The sequence below is a fragment of the Rissa tridactyla genome, chromosome 2 (genome assembly GCF_028500815.1).
Source record: "Rissa tridactyla isolate bRisTri1 chromosome 2, bRisTri1.patW.cur.20221130, whole genome shotgun sequence".
NCBI lineage: Eukaryota > Metazoa > Chordata > Aves > Charadriiformes > Laridae > Rissa > Rissa tridactyla.
In genome coordinates, this window is record NC_071467.1 from 144349836 (window position 1) to 144363043 (window position 13208).

The 13208-nt window shown below is 40.0% G+C and overlaps 1 pseudogene; it reads left to right on the forward strand.

The window, feature by feature from the left end:
• Positions 1-13208, forward strand: part of LOC128905113 (ATP-dependent translocase ABCB1-like) — a 31612-nt pseudogene that overhangs the window by 10757 nt on the left and 7647 nt on the right.

A 13208-nucleotide genomic window follows, 5' to 3' on the forward strand; every position in this document is an offset into this window, starting at 1 on the left:
ATTACGTATTGGCAAGTTTTTCACTGAGTATAGAGTGGACTTAATGAAACTTCAATACTTGATCGGGCTTTGTAAAATTACTCAATATTTATCAATCTTTCATATACTTAACAAGAATTGTTGTTGTTTTTCTTTTTAAGTCATCATCATTTGAAAATACAGGACAATATGGAATCATAGAATTGCTTGGGTTGGAAGGGACCTTAAAGGTAATCTAGTTCCAACCCCCCTGCCATGGGCAGGGACACCTCCCACTAGACCACGTTGCTCAAAGCCCCATCCAGCCTGGCCTTGAACACTTCCAGGGATGGGGCATCCACAACGTCCCTGGGCAACCTGTTCCAGTGCCTCACCACCCTCACAGTAAAGAATTTCTTCCTAATATCTCATCTAAATTCACCCTCTTTCAGTTTAAAACCATTACCCCTCGTCCCATCACTGCAGTCCCTGATAAAGAGTCCCTCCCAATCTCTCCTCTAGGCCCCCTTTAGGTACTGGAAGGCCGCAATAAGGTCTCCCTGGAGACTTCTCTTCTTCAGGCTGAACAGCCCCAGCTCTCTCGGCCTGTCGTCACAGGGGAGGTGCTCCAGCCCCCTGATCATCTTTGTGGCCCTCCTTTTGTCCTGCTCAAGCAGGTCCATGTCTTTCTTGTGCTGGGGGCCCCAGAGCTGGACACAGTACTCCAGGTGGGGTCTCATGAGGGTGGAGTAGAGGGGCAGAATCACCTTCCTTGATCTGCTGGCCATGCTTCTTTTGATGCAGCCCAGGATCCAATGTCTCCCTCATGTCATTTCTGTGTAGTCTGACCCTACATGGCCCTGGCCCAGGACTGACAGATTCACTAGTACATCTTTGCGCACACTGAATTGTGTTGTAGTCAGTGAGCATCTGTGCAGGTTCAGAGGCCTCCTCTAGAAAATAACCATTAGCACTACAGCTTTTTGATTGAAAGCTCTTAGAGAAAGAGGGAAATCCCTGGTATTTCTACAATGCCTAAAACGAGCATAGGATCTTACTTGTGAGTACTTGAGGCACCCAGCGTCTTACTTTGAAGTGACTGGTTTCCGTTTGAGATCAGATGTGATTAAAGATGTGATTAAAAAAATAAAAATCCCACAATTAAAATGTTGTTTGGTGGACCCTAAAGACTAGATCTGCTGGCCATGCTTCTTTTGATGCAGCATGGTATACACTTGTTTCTTAAAAAACAATATCTCATTCTTTGCTCTACCCTTACACGTGCTGAATTTAGCTTTTAAAAACTTATATTACCTCAGTTACAGCTAGAATATTTTTTATTTAGTAATTTGCTTTTTAATATTATATGCAGACAGTCACTTAAGTATTTATCTGAAAAAGACAAAAACTGTGATTAGGTAATAAAAAAGATATTTATTTTTTTTTCTCAAACAGGGTTTCACATTTGTCAAAGCTGGAGAAATCCTTACAATGAGGCTTCAATCCATGGATTTTAGAGCAATTCTGAGTCAGGTAAAAGCATTATATATTTAGCTTTCTGGAGCTTTAGAAATGCTTGCTTGTTTACATGCCATAAATTGTCTTTGTATTTATTTAAGTGCTCATGCTGGGATCATATCCATAAAGATACCATACTGATTTCATTAGCTCAGTTTAGAAACTGACTGGACTAAATCTTCATAACAGGTTCAGATAGATATTTTAAATGGTTTTAAAACCTTTTTATTGATATAACTGTAGGTCAAGTGTAAGAAAGCTCAAAGGTAATGGTAGTGTTTATTTAGCTTATTTAATAAAATCAAAGCACCTTTGGACTGAGGACCAGAGAAAGTAGGCTGTACTCTAAGAGACAATATCTGAAATTCAGGTCTGCCTTCATGGTCAGGTAACTGCATGTACAGGCAATGATCCACAAATATTTACTGATGAAGGTTATAGGACCTGGCTATCTGACCAGCTGCACTCACTGAACAGGAGGCTGCTCTTACATAGCAGGCACAGAGCCAAAGGCAGCCACAGGAGGGGCCAGCAGTAGGAGAGCATTGAGCAGCAGAGTGAAAACCTGCTGAAATAATCAGTCTGGGATCCAAGCACAGCAGTCTCCAGTTGCTAAGCAGTGCGTAGGACGGCAAGGATCCTAGCTGCATGTGTAACCAGCCTTATCGCCATCGTTTGATGGTTGGCATTAGCTGCTTCCTGGAGCTGGGGCAGTGGCGAGCTGCTCAGCATCCCTACTGCGCTGCACTGTGTGTAATGTACCAGTGCAAACTGGTAAGCCCTACCTGGGTGGCACAGCCTGTGCTGGTACCTGCCCTGCAGGCTTGCCAGCACTTCCAGTTCATATTTCAGCACAGCTAGAACTAAGGTATTTTTGCCCCTCTTTTGCTGCCATTCCTACCAGTTGATTTCCTACCCAGTATTTTTTTTTCAATTCATCAAGGATTTCAAGGAAGTGTTAGTATTCAGCATTTTATTATCAATCCACAGCCTAAATGCATTCCTTCCCTGAATTTCTATCAAATTTTACTCCCAGCTGACCCAGCTGTAGCTATGTGCGTGATCCCTGAGGTAGTAGAAAGCAGCGCGGTGTGAGACTAGACACATCGCTCCCTTGCCTTTCACTCACTACAGACAGTGGTCAATCCCAACCATTCTAGTCTGATACATCAGCAAGTCTGGGACCAAAGAGGAGGTTTCCAAGCAGGCAGAAGCCCACCACTTCTTCAGCCCATACAACTGAGTGAAGTTTACCCGGTGTCCACAGAGGGGTCTTCCATCCTAGACAAGTTCCCAAAACCAACCTGACTTGCATCAGCTTCCCTTCTGCTAACCCCTTTCACTGGGCACCCAGATGCCCCTTCTTTCTGGTTTATTATGGGGATGGATTATAGGTCACCTCCTTGGAAGTTATGTCCCATGAGACTTTTTTGACTAGCCCAGGAGGAAAGTGAAGTCTCTGGCGTGAAAAGAGTGCCCACCTGGCATCATGTTCAAGTATCAGGCACTACAGCAGTGGGACTTGGGAGGGTTTTGTGTATTAGCACTGACACATGTAGTGTGTTCTCCATATCATGGAAGGCCAAAGCAGCCATCTGGCTATGTAAGCCTACAGCCAGATTGAAACTCTTTGTTTTCCATCTTTTTTTCTTACTGTATTTATAAATACAATACTTTACTGCACTTTAAAATAATCCCTCACCCTCAGTAAACTCCCAAGAAATCAAACTATAACATGTTTGTTGATTTATACACTAATGGTAGGAAATATAAAAGCTCTTACAGTAATCTTATGAACAGTTATTACACAAAAATACCATACTGCTGCTAATAATTATGTATTCATAAAGTAATACAAATACTTAGATTGTTTCATGGTAATGACCTTTTGGGTTTGATATTTGGCAAATCTGGAGGAAAGATAGAGTGAAAAATTTATTTTTATTTCCTGGGTTTGAATAATACAAATATTTTGCGTTGCATTTGGATGTATTTTTTTTCAAATAAGGGCTTCAGAGTCACTGATCCCTCTGACCAATTTATCTGAATTGATAATGAGATACAAAAGTATATGACTGACAAGATTTTCTTCCCTGATAATAGTGTCTTCCAGATGAGGAAGAGGTAGTCTTGAGTAACGTCCCAGCACTACATATCATTTTACATATGTCTTCTCAGAAATTTTGCAGCAACACTCAGACTTTTGGAACACTTCACAGCAGACTTACAGATTTCACAGTACTTGTAACTGACAGAGAACGAAGATGTATTTTTAGTTTTATAACAGGAGAAAGTATATTGTTTAGTTAGTAGTCTTTGCAGATGCATGTTATACGTCCAAGTAATTGTCCCTAAATGGGAGATTTCTTGATGTTGTTATTTAGTGAGTGTCCGATCATCAAAACCACATCAAATTCACAAGCAAAATTTCTTGTAAAGCTACACAGGATAAGAAATAATGTGGTGGTGTCTGTGCTTTTGCGAAAAGGATATACAGATTGTTAACACAACTTAGGTTTGAGGTTTGTTTTCCCATATCTTCATTAAACTTCTAGGTCTATTGTATTTATGGTTACATGTAAAGATCACCATATCGTGTGTGTCATCCCATTGTGATCTGAAGTGATTAAGTTCTCTTATGTACGTAGCCTAACTAGGTGAAGTGCAAATTAAAGTTTTTAAGATTGCAATAACTCTATTTCATGTTGTAGGAGATCAGCTGGTTTGATGATCCTAAAATTAGCACTGGAGCATTAATTACAAGATTTGCTAATGATGCCTCACAAGTGAAAGGAGTGAGTAATAAGCACTGGCATTTTTCACATCTGGTTTAGCATGGAGTAAGTTACAGACTGGATTTAATAGGTAGAAATCCTGTACACAGTCATCTGGAAGCTGTTATTTATTGAATACTATAATATAAAATTATTTATTAAATAACTATTTATTAAGTAATATTTATTTTGGTGTCACACAAAATTTTAATGCCATAATAGTAGGTAAGATATGTATTTACATATATATATATATATGTTTGCTTTTAGTTCATTCTAATATTCAGTCCTCTTACACTAGTATAAATGAGTCATCCAAGGAGTCCATTTATTTATTTATCCAACTTGCTTAGATGTCTAAATAGCATTGTGTTTCTATGCTAAACATTACAAATATTAACAAACTGTGAGGCGTGTGCCTCAAAATGAGGATTGCTCTCATTGCAGCACTGTGTTTGTTCACATTCTTAAAGTTAAAAGTGGTCAGAGAGAAAAAATAGTTATCTCAGATTCCAAGTTAGGAAATGTCATGTTTCAGGAGACCTGGCAAGTTTGAAGTCACAGTTCTATGTATAAAAAATACGAGATTTATGAAATGTCATTGTGTTTTCTTGTGCAAAACCTGAAAACAAGGACTGTAAGTCCTTGGACTTACACAGAATCACAAAATTACAGTTCGGGTTGGAAGGGACCTTAAAGATCATCTAGTTCCAAGCCCCCTGCCCTGGGCAGGGACACCTCCCACTAGGCCAGGCTGCTCAAAGCCTCACTTTTAAGGACTATTAGCACTTTCAGATATCCTCTGGTGAATAAATCTCAATTGTCTAGGTAACAAGTATTTCCCGTCTACTTGTGAAATAAAACAGTCATTTGCATTAGTTTCATTCTTTTCCAGGCTGCAGGTTCCAGACTGGCACTAATCGCCCAAAACGTAGCTAATCTTGGGACTGTGATTGTTTTGTCATTGCTCTGTGGCTGGCAGCTGACTCCTCTGTTTTTAACTGTTGTGACAATTATTGCTGCAACGGGAATGATTCTAATGAAGATTCTAATGAAGATTATGAAGATACATAATGACATGCAAAAAAAAGATAAGAAGGAACTGGAAATCGCAGGAAAGGTGGGTTCAGTGACATTTTTGTTGTACTACATCTAATGTTGTACTACACAGTGTTGCTTAATAGACAGGGACATTGGTGATGTATAAATAATATACTCCTCAAAGAAGTAAAAGTCTGCCTTACTGTATTGTTCTGGCAAAATGATGATATAGTAAATATGAAGCTGAAAATTAAAAAGGTGAGTTGTTAATTTATATTCTCAAATAGTTTGTAGCATTCAGAGCATACGCCTGTTCTGAGTCTGCATTTGTGGTCCCTATCCTTTCCCAGCACTCTGCCTTTTTGCCTTTTCTTCATTTCTTTCCAGCTCTTTCCTTTCAGAGCCCCTCTCTTCTACCTCTCACCTACCGTCTCTTTCTCTCACTTTGCAGTTTTCTGAGGGTTTAGTATAAAAAGGCACAGTCTAGAAACCAGCAGTAACAAAGATGCATGAAAAAATCACGGTGACAGTGTAGCTGACCATGCCCTACAATCTCTTGCTCTGATTTTCATTCCCTCCCCTCTCAGCATGGAAGGAAAGCAGGAGCCTGGGAATCTGTGTCAAAGGAAAATGTGAGTGTGGGAGCAAAGAGGGAGGGTGTTACTTCATTTCATAACTCTGAGAACTGTTTCCCCACCTGCCAAGACGTCCTGTCTCAGGACAGACTGACGTTTGTGGGGACTGGGTTTTGACACACTCCGAGCAACACAGCACCTGTGTGATCTTCTCTTCTGCCCTTTCCTTCCCTCCCATTGCACCGCAGTCAGTTGTGCAGAGGAGTCTGGGCACAGCAAATCTTATTCTCTCTTTCCATGATCTGTATTAGGAAAGTTTGTCGGAGGCATTTCTATACCTCCAGACTGATTAGAAAATAGTTTGGAGTGTTTGCTCCTAGTCCTTTTCATACTAAAACAAAACTTTACTTATTGTGCAGAAGTAATGATGTAGAAGGAAAGGTCTGCTAAGTACATGCATACAGTTAAGTTTTTGGAGGTTAGCTCTCATGTTCCGAGCTGCTAGGCTTTTCCTTTTTCTTACTGACTTGAAGGCTGAAAGTGAAGTTTGCTTCCAAGTACCATTCCAGTACAGGCTGATGTTTCACAAGCTTAGAGCTGTTTTGTTATACCTTAATACACATTAATATAAGAACCTAAAAGAGGTTTATTTTTAAATAAAGAGCTAAAGCTAAAAGAGGTTTATTTTTAAAAGAATATATGCATTGAGAAAAAGAAACCTGTTTGTCTTTACATAGAATCATAGAATCATTTAGGTTGGAAAAGACCCTTGGGATCATCGAGTCCAACCATCAACCCCACTCTACAAAGTTCTCCCCTACACCATATCCCCTAACACCACACCTAAACAAGTCTTAAACACATTCAGGGATGGTGACTCCACCACCTCCCTGGGCAGCCTATTCCAGTGTCTGACCACTCTTTCTGTGAATAATTTTTCCCTAATGTCCAGCCTACACCTACCCTGCTGCAGCTTGAACCCATTCCCTCTTGTTCTGTCGCTAATTACCTGTGAGAAGAGACCAGCACCAACCTCTCTACAATGTCCTTTCAAGTAGTTGTAGAGAGTGATGAGGTCTCCCCTCAGCCTCCTCTTCCTCAAACTAAACAGTCCCAGCTCCTTCAATCTCTCCTCATAAGATTTATTCTGCAGGCCCTTCACCAGCTTCGTGGCCCTCCTCTGCACTTGCTCCAGCACCTCGATATCTCTCTCGTATTGAGGTGCCCAGAACTGGACACAATACTCAAGGTGTGGCCTCACCAGTGCTGAGTACAGGGGGACAATCACCTCCCTCCTTCTGCTGGTCACACTATTTCTAATACAAGCCAGGATGCCATTGGCTTTCTTGGCCACCTGGGCACACTGCTGGCTCATGTTCAGCCGCTTGTCAATTAGAACCCCCAGTAATCAAGAAAAAATTCAAAATACTGTCACTGATTATTCATAAAGTTTTGCCAAAAAAGTAACCTTGTTGAGTGCATTCTTATGCACTGAACTAGTTTAAAGTTATCTCATAGTTAAGTTGTTTACAGCTGATTATCATTATCTCATGCCAACTTCCTTGGAGACTATTTGTAAGAACAGTTACATGATTGTTAGGCGATGACCTGAATGTCTGTTTTTGGCAGACTATATTAATCAAAACAATTTTTTGCAGATCCCCCAGTTTTTGGCAAAATTTAAAACATATTTATTTCCATAGCAATTCAGCAAAATGTTTCATTATCAACATATAAAGTAAACCTGAAGGAAAACAAGTCCCAACCATCTGTTTTAGCTCTATGTAAAAAATCTACAGTTCTCTTTAAAAGAGGGGTTCTTCCTGGAAAACCACCTATGGAGAAATGCCATCTTCACACACCAAAGATAAAAATAAACTATTCTCAGTGAAAGGTAGTACAGAAACAACATAGCTAAAAGAGAGTAAGTGTATTTCTCGCCTTCCTTACGAGCAGCAGAATCGGTCATACACTTATCTAATGGAGTCAATTGGCTCCTGGTACAATCTACAAGCATATGATTTGGAGTGGTACAGACACTACGGGGGGCTTCAGTGAAAGTAGTGGGATTCCACTGTGTATGCATCTTACATGAGTGACAATATGTGGGAAAGAATTGGGCTTCAGTCTCAGGTCCTAGGTGACTTTCTAGACAGTGGATAATTTTTAGTTATCTTTTCACATAAAATCATAGAATTATAGAATTGCCTAGCTTGGACAGGACCTTTCAGAGCATCTAGTCCAACCATCAACTGAGAAAAAAAACATCACTAAACCATATCTTTAAGCACTATGTCTACCTGTCTTTTAAATACGTCCAGGGATGGTGCCTCAATCACTTCCCTGGGCAGCCTGTTCCAATGCTTAATAACCCTTTCAGTGTAAAATTTTTTCCTAATATCCAATCCTTCCCTGGCACATCTTGAGGCTGTTTCCTCTTGTCCTATCACTTGTTACCTGGGAGAAGAGACCAACCCCCACGTTGCTACAACCTCCTTTCAGGTAGTTGTAGAGAGCGATAAGGTCTCCCCTCATCCTCCTTTTCTCCAGGCTAAACAATCCCAGCTCCCTCAGCCGCTCCTCATAAGACTTGTGCTCCAGACCCCTCACCAGCTTTGTTGCCCTTCTCTGGACCCACTCCAGCACCCCAGTGTCTTTCTTGTAGTGAGGGGCCCAAAACTGGACACAGTACTCAAGGTGGGGCCTTACCAGTGTTGAGTACAGCTCTCCAGCCACTCTTCCCCAAGCCTGTAGCTGCATGGGGTTGTTGTGACCCAAGTGCAGGACCCGGCACTTGGCCTTGTTGAACCTCATGCTGTTGGCCTTGACCCATTGATGCAGCCTGTCCAGATCCCTCTGTAGAGCCTTCCTACCCTCAGGCAGATCAACACTCCTGCCCAACTTGGTGTCATCTGCAAACTTACTGAGGTTGCTCTCAATCCCCTCGTCCAGATCAATGAGTACATTGAACTAAATTATGAGCTAGAATGAGTATAGTGCTCCATGGATATAATTTACAAAATCACTTTCCAAGATGCTTTACAGTTTGAGTTTTGATTTGCTGCTTTCTTGACCAAGGCGAAATCAATTGTTGTTATTAGAAGATTTGCTGATTATATTAATTAACTACAAACAAATCCCCTTAATATTTGGGGAGCATTAAGAAAATTAAGGCGTGAGCTTCGATCATTAATCATTTTTGGAAACTACTTCCTGCTGTTTCTTCTGTGGCAAAACAGGAAGATTTTCAAAGGCATAAAATTAATAGGAATTAGATGAGAAGCTGCCATATGGGCCAGGAAAACCTGTCTCCACATTTTTAAGAATGGCCAGTAGTTTCGAGTTTCTCCTTGAGTTTCTCTGGACTTCCGAAAGACTCCTGATTTTCCAAAAATGCTGAGAATGCACCCTGGGAAAGATCGTTCCTTTAAGGGTGAGCTCAAAATCACTAGTTGCTTTTGAAAATGTGGACATATGTTTACCCTGCAGTCCCAAATGCGTTTGCAGGTGATGTAGGCTTGTTCAGTTTATCCTGACTGGGCTCCCGCAGCGATGACAGCTGCATGGCATCATCCTTGTGACAGGTTTCACAAGCCCGCTGGAAAATAAACTCCTATTGCTAGCCTGTGCTAAAATGTATGCTGCCTCAACTTCACTGCTATAATCCACGCTAATTGGATAAATTTAACAGCAGCATAACTACAAATGTTGCAATCACTCTTTCAACACTATTGTAGGTACACTTCTATTGCAGTTATTCTATTTATCGGATTATGTTAAAAAATGTCCATATAATCTTGTTCTTCTGATGATGACTATCTGTTCTGTGATACCGATTGCTTCTAAAGCCATAGAAAATACTCAAACTGTTGTTACTTCGACTCAGGAAAGAAATTTTGAGCTTATGTATGGACAAAGTTTGCAATCATCAAACAGGTAAAAAAATGCTTCTCAAAAAAACCTTATTGAAATATTCCTTTTTAAAATGAACATAAATTAACACCAATAAGCTGAATCAAAATTTATCTGTCAGTGAATAATAAAATCTTTCATTCCAAACTCAGCTTTGATATAAAAAATATAGATTATCTTTTCCTTCAAGCTGATATTCTTGACATTTTAGGTAATGTTCTAAATGTAGTGTTCTAAAAGACTTTTTTTTTTTCCAAAGTGTCCATGATATTGTTATTGGCTGTTGTAATTCTGCAAATGGAAGCCTTTATTAATTCTTAAATCATGAGTCCTTTCTTCTGAGGGAACCTATTGTTTAACAAACCAAAAGTCAGTCTTTACCTGTATGTTTAGGTAAGATTCCTATCAAAATCAGTGGGATTTTCCTGAGGAAGGAACCAGAAGGGTGGACCTGCACAGCAGCTTCTTTATTTGTTGACTCTGCTATTCCATCAAAGTGCTATTGCAGGTCATGTGAAACTTCATGAATTGTCACTTGCTTTGGTTCAATGTAAGACAAAGCACAAAGATTTGTTCCGTTGAAGTTATTTCTGCTTTATACAAATTCTGAAGGTCTCAATGATTTTCCTCATGTGTCAGTTGAAAGTTTGAATTGCAAGCGTGTTATAATTTTTAAAATAGTTTTAATGAATGTATGAGGTAAAGACAGTGCAAATTGTATGTGCTCAAAATATTTAGCGTTAGAGCAATTTCTTCTTCTGTCCCAACAGTTTCATCAGTTTTTGCAGACAGAGGAACCTGAAGCATACAGGAATGAAGATATTTTAGTTAGGATCTTACAAAGAGCTTTAAAATACTAAGGACTTGTGGATTCTTTTGAATTACAGGATACTTTTCACATTCTTGATTGCTACAAGTGAATGTACAATATGATCGTGATTATATGTTTTTTCTGTTACAGAAATTCTGTAAAGAAGGCACATATCTTTGGATTTACTTTTGCCTTTACACAAGCTATTATGTACTTACGCTGGCTGTTTAAGGTTTGGTGCCTATCTAGTGAGAAAAGGACATGGTTTTGTAAGTATCTCTTAGGTTCTTCTTTGTTTATGTTGCAGAGTATGTTTGATTTTTCTATAGGTATTATGAAATCGTGGCATATAGAACTGAAAAAAATCAATAAATACTTCTGTCTTCCACTCTTCACCCTTATATTCCCCTTCCTTCCACTATTACAAATCCAAAATAAATGATGTTTTTAGCTACCTGCATACAATTTCCCTTGTTGTCAGGTTGCCCAGGGTAAAAGGAAGGCAACGTGAAAACAGGCAAAGCCAAGCCATTCCTTGCTTTCATGGCCTACAAGGTTTCTTTAACAACAGCAGAATCACATGGCTTAGCTGTAGGGAGCGTAGGTGGACAGGATTAAAAGGTAGGCAGAGCAAGTAACAAGTGAAACTGAGGTGAGGAAATTATAAACCCTGGGACAAGAGAGGTGGAGAGCAGGAGAAAGGCTCAGCAAACACCCGATCTGGAAAATGCCCAGCCAGAGCTGAAAAAGCTTCTCCGAGTGTTTCCAGTGAGTTGTTGCCATTGTCCCCACCAACTGGCACCTTTTCAACCTTCTCTTTCCTCCCTCCCTGTCTCTAGCATCTAACCAAGTCTTCTGCATGTCTCCCTGCAGCTGGAATCCCTGTCCATATTTGTCGATAGACACCTTGTCTCCCATGCACATCCCATGCTTGCTTTCAGCACTTGCCGCACTCTTGTCTGGCAAAAAAAATGATGCTGAAGCTATAACGGCTTCTTATCCTGATTACACCAACCCCATCTCAAAAAAATAACATTACTCTCCCTTTCCCTACGCATTCAAGTGAATCCCTTCTCCTCGTATGTCTCCTCTCCTACTGCCCCCGGATTTCATGACTCTCTCTCATCTCCTATTTGTCTTTTGCCTTTTTCTCCTTAACTCCAGCATCTGATTGTGCCTGGAAGACTGGGCCGTTCAAAGGGAATGTGGAATGGCAAATTTCTCCATAATCTTCAGGCTGCTCTGCAGCTAATACCATCAATTTTATAGATGAAGAAACTGAGCTGCAAGGAACGACACATCCTACCACATCTCATGCATTGAGAACAGAAACAGAAATCAACACATCCATTTCTAATGAATCCGGAGAGGTGGGCAGGGAAGGGAAGCTTAGAGTGCTGCTCTCCTCCCTACAAATTACGGATTTTCTCAGCAAGGAAAAAAGTCACAGAGTTTGCAGTAGACGGCTCTTACCCTACCTCATCTCTATGAATGAGTATTTATCTGAAGTCCCTAATCTACCCATAAAAGATTTTCTTGCCTTTGCCAGATCAATGTCAGTATATTTTTCTCCTTTTAATCTTTACAGAGTTTTTTCAGCTGTTGTATTTGGTGCAATGGCACTAGGACAAAGCGCTTCTTTCACTCCAGACTATGCCAAAGCCAAGATATCCACTGCCCACTTGTTCATGCTGTTTGAAAGAGTACCACCTGTAGAAAGATACAGCAAGGAAGGAGAGAAGCCTGTAAGTAAGCACGGTGTTATACACAGCATAGCATAGTCCTCTAATTTATTCCAAGCCTGGTTTTCTTTTTTTTTTTTTTTCCTCCCACCCACACGACAGCTACTGAGAACAAGTGCTGTGCAAACCCATTCACATCTGACTCATCCAACTAAATTGGGGTTAAGCTATGCTTTGTGTCTTCTCTTGCCAAAACCTCACCTGTCTCTTGGCGAAAGATCTTTAAAGAGCCAGTGGAAAGAGGGTTAATGCAGCAGAGACCATTTTTCAAGACTTTCTTGCATGAAGCTACCTTAGCATAGATCTTGAACATATAAGTAGGTCTCTAGTATTTAACCAGAAATTTTTGAGGCATAACTTATGTGCAAGTTGTCCACAATAGATGGTCAAATACTTTAGTAACCAACAACGTATATGAACATATGGGTGCACGTGGCCTCTCTTATAACAAAGAGGACAGAACATTCCAGACAGCTGTCACGTATATATTATAAACCTGGTGTTTATTATGTGTACATACACATATGTATACACACACACATAATAATAAAGGAAAATACCTGTGAAGTCATCTGAAGTATCACATATTTGAGCTGTTCTGTTGATTGGTCATTTGCATATGTCTATATTTAAATTTTATATGTACTCATTCATATGAACTATACTTCTTCTGTAGGCATATATCCCTATTACATATATCATATTACATTTAATAGAAATTAATTAGAAAAGATCTTTAAGGAAAAGGATTGATTCTGTGCGCAGATCAAAAATGGTAGATTATTTTCAGTATCTTTAAGGACAAAAATTTAAAAAATCAGCAAAGAACATGCCAAGAATCTGAACAAGGTCCTCACAAAGCAGACAGAAGTCAGCC